Source organism: Triticum urartu, chromosome 5 (assembly GCF_003073215.2).
Source record: "Triticum urartu cultivar G1812 chromosome 5, Tu2.1, whole genome shotgun sequence".
Lineage (NCBI taxonomy): Eukaryota > Viridiplantae > Streptophyta > Magnoliopsida > Poales > Poaceae > Triticum > Triticum urartu.
Window position 1 is genome coordinate 616,648,517 of NC_053026.1, and position 4,606 is coordinate 616,653,122.

Genomic DNA, 4,606 nt, shown 5'->3' on the forward strand with positions numbered 1-4,606 from the left:
AGGTTCTCCATAGTCTCCTTGAGGTCTTCCAGCAGTGTCCCACGCTTTTCCGTCTTCACCACCACGTCGTCCATGTAAACATGGGCGTTCCTGCCGAGCTGCTTGAGGAGGCACTTCTACATGCAACGCTGAAAGGTGGCGTCGGCGTTCCTTAAGCCGAACGTCATGGTGAGGTAGCAGAAGGCTCCGAACGACGTGATGAAGGCGGTTTTCAGTCTGTCAGCCGGGTTTAGCTTGATCTGGTGATATCCTGAGTACGCATCCAAAAAGCTCAACAGCTCGCATCCGGTTGTGGAGTCTATCACCTGATCGATTCTTGGTAAAGCAAATGGGTCCTTGGGGCAGGCCTTGTTGAGGCTCATGTAGTCAATACACATTCGCCACTGCTTGTTCTTCTTTAGTACCAGGACTGGATTTGCTAGCCATTCTGGAAAGAACACTTCCATAATGAAGCCGGCTGCTAGGAGTCGGGCTATCTCTTCTCCGACAACTCTTCTCTTCTCTTCAGATAAGCGGCGTAGGGGCTGTCTGACCGGCTTTGCATCAGATCGGACATGTAACTTGTGCTCGGCGAATTCCGTCGGTACACCTGGCATGTCTTTGGGGGACCATGCGAAGATGTCCCAATTCTCACGGAGGAAATCGACAAGCTCGCCTTCATATTTGCTGTTGAGGTTTGCCCCTATGACGGCGTACCTATCTGGGTGCTCCGGGTCCAAGAGTATCTTCTTTGTTTCTTTGGCCGGCTTGAACGAACCCTCAGCCTGCGACTCTTTTGGGTTGGGCGATACCTCAGGCTGCTTGCTGGCCATCGCCACAACTCGCTCAAGGAGCCGCTTCTCAGCCGCGATTACCAGGGACTCGGCCAGCCGACTGCTCTCAGCTACGCAAGCAGACGACTTCCAGTAGTCACCGGCCACAGTCAGAATTCCCCTCGAACTGGGCATATTCATCTTGAGGTAGGTGTAGTGGGGGACCGCCATGAACTTGGCCAAGGCTGGTCGGCCAAGCAGCGCATGGTATGGGCTCTCAAGATCCACCATCTCAAACCAAACAGGCTCTCTACGGAAGTGATCTTTGTCCCCAAAGAGGACGTCCATCAGGACCTTGCCGATTGGCGAGCAGGAAAGCCCAGGAACAATGCCGTGGAAAATAGTTCGGCTGTTCTGAAGCTGTCTTTGCTTGATTCCTAACTTCTCCATGGTGTCCTTGTACAGGATATTGATGCTGCTGCCCCCGTCTATCAGAACTCGCGAGAAACGCGCGGCTCGTCTGTCCGTAGCAAAGGTGGCGTCCAGGACCAAGGCATAGGAGCCCGGACTCAGCATCACTTCTGGGTGGTCAGCCCTGCTCTAGCTGATGGGCTTCTCAGACCAGTGCATGAACTCTGGCGTCTCCGACGCTACTGCATTCACCTCTTGTCGCTGCAGCTGCCTGCTGCGTCGATCATCAGCCACACTGGTGAACACCACATAGGCTCCATGCTCTTCAGGGTATTCGTCTTGTACTGCGCCGACTGGCCTGACAGCCGGCTGCTGGGGCGGAGGCGGAGGCGGCTGCCCAGCAGGCGGGGGAGGCAGGAGGCCGTCTCCCTTGTCGATCCTGGTGAGCCAGTGGCACTTCCGGGTGGTGTGATTCGACGGCTTTGCGCCGCTGTGGAACATGCAAGGTCCATCCAAGGTCTGCTCATAGGAGAAGGCCGGCAACTAGTTTGGCTTGCCGCCTTTCTATCGCTTGGGCGGGGGCTACTCTTCTGGCTGCTGGGCTTCAACGGTCGCGACCTGTCGGCTGCTGGAAGCCGACTCCGGGGCCTTGCGCTTGTTGTCGCCCTGCTGTTGTCGTCGGCCGGCGTCTGCTGCTGGAATTTCCGCCTTCATGGAGGAGTCGGCCGTGGCGTACTTGTCCGCTATGATCAGCAGCTCGTCGAGGGTTTCTGGTTCGTCGCAGAGGAGCTTGTGCATGAGGAGGGTGCCTTCTCTGCACCCGGCTATGAAGTACTCGATGGCCTGCACCTCGTGCACGCCCTCGCAGGAGTTTCGGAGCTCGGCCCAACACGTGAGTTAATCGCGAGTCGACTCGTCGGGGCCTTGCACGCACAAGGAGAGCTGACGAGGCTTGGGAGGACGCTTCTACGTGCTGGTGAAGTTGCGGATGAACGCTTCGGTGAAGTCGACCCAGCTGTTGATGCTACGGGGCTTTAAGCTGTTCAGCCAAGTCTGGGCCGTGCCCTGGAGCATGAGTGGAACGTACTTTACGGCGACACGCTTGTTGCCGTTTGCTATGCTGACAGCCGTGGAGTAGTCGACTAGCCAGTCTTCCGGCTTCACGGAGCCGGTATACTTGGGCGTGTCTCTTGGGAGCGTGAACCCTCTGGGAAAGGGTTCGTCCTGAATGCGGGGCCCGAAACAAGGCGGACCCAGCTCGTCTTCTTCTTCCAGCGCTAAGGATCGGTGGAGTCGGTCGATCCGGTGGCGGGCGTCGTTCTCCCCAACTCCCTCTCGGCAGCCAAGGCGGTCACCGAGAGTCGGCGCAAACTCCGTCTGGCGTGCCTGGCTGGCTGCGCTCGCTAGGGTGGAAAAGGGTTCCCATCCAGAGCAGATCTCCGGGCGGGGGTGCACCAGGCCCCACGGTGGGCGCCAAATGTCGGGGGTTTGGTGCGACATATGCCAACGGATGGCTTACCATGGTGGGGGCGAGTAGAATGTCGCCGGTGCCTGGAAACGGGATGAGGCGAAGACATGCACGCCGGCGAATCTTACCCAGCTTCAGGGCTCTCCGGGGAGATAATACCCCTACTGCTGCTCTGCGGGGTCTCCGCATGATCACTATGGCCAAAGTGTTTACATGGTTGCTCATTGAGCTGTTTTCTGGTGGTAGGAGAGGGCAAGACTAGCTCTCTCCCTTCTATATGATATAGTCTAGAGCGAATGGATTCCAACCCTTTGCATGGGTGACCTGGGGGGTTTATATAGGCCTACCCCCCAGGGGTACAATGGTAATCCAGCTGGGCGCGGGCCCAGCCGTCAGTGTCTCTGGCCTCCGTCTTCTCTGCCGACCGCTGGGGCCCGACAACCCACGTCCGCCGCTGGCGGGTCTTGCCGGCTGCTGCTTACTGTAGCCATGCTTCTGATGACGCGGGCTTGATCATGAGGTCGTGGCAACAGCCCCGCCGCCTGGCGGGCAATCACTGTTGCCTCTCCCCATCACATCTTGATTAATGGCGCGTGGGCCCCGGGGAAGGGCTCGGCCGACTCCCCTGGGCCGACTCCCGATGGGTCCGACTGGTGGTTCTCCTGTCGTCTCCCGAGGTCTCACTGACTGGTGGGGCCTGCTGCCTCCAGGCCGTATAGACAAGCCGTCATGGGTGCAGGATTCGGCCCTGCGGTGCTGATGTCAGGGCCGGCATGGAAACAGTGCCATGCCGCACGGAGATCTTCCGTGGTACGGCGTGCTGTGGCCATGCCTGCCCTTGGTGAGGGGCGGGGGTGGGCTTCACTGTAGCCACGCCCTTGCCTCGTCCCCTTTGATGAGGTCATGGGGTTTGTTGGAGTCGCAGGCCGACTCCCCAAAGCTGGCTTCTTTGGAAGTCATCCCTGGGACTCGGCCGTGAGTGGGCAGTCGGCCGCCTTGCCATCGACTCCCCAGGAGGCGGCTCTTCGTCCTGGGGTCTTGAGGGGCGCAGCCTGCCCCGATGTTTTGAAAGGTTCTGGGGCTCGGGTTGGCCTACCCGTGGCCCATTACTCCGATAGATTACATTTGTGGTCTCGCAGGAATTTGTATGTGTAACATGATGACATTTGTATGTGCTAAAGATTCATCTATAAAGCCTGTTCAAATACAAAACAAATATGCCGAAAAAAACAAAAAACTACTAAAATTAGCAGTAGCGAGTGGAGAAAAGTTAGCAGCAGCATGCACGGAAGAAGCGCGCTATAGCTATTAGCAGTAGCGAGCTTCCATTAAGCGTGCTGCTGCTACACTTGTGTAGCAGTAGCGCTGGTGAGCATGCGCTACTGCTATGTGTTAGCTGTAGTGCCTTATTAGTAGCGCCGGTCGACGCGCTACTGATACACCTAAAACCCGCGTTGCTGCTAGCCTTTTCCCTAGTAGTGCAACCTGGCATGCAGATTAGGAGAGTGTTGCATCTTCATGGAGTGGTATTGTGAATAGTAAGGATACTCTCCTCTCAGTTGCCCAGAAGCTTGTCTTCCACATCAAATTCACGGGATCTCCAATCACAAAGTATAGGTTACCACTGTGAACAACTCATATTGTGGGTCTCATACCCATCTCCCTCGATGCATTATCTATCACAATACGTGATAGACCCTTAGTAAAACGATCTGCTAGATTTTTAGACGTTTGGAGATAACCCAATGCAATAACTCCGGAGTTTTTCATTTTCTTGACAGACTTTAACCTTCTCTGAACATGTCTTGATGACTTCATGTTATCCTTTGAGCTGCTCACTTTCATGATCCCAGTTTGATTGTCGCAGTTCATAAGGATACCCGGTACAGGTTTCTCAACAACCAGCAAGTCATTCAAGAGCCGACGAAGCCAATCTGCTTCAACCATAGCTGTATCTAGTGCTGTGAGTTCTGCT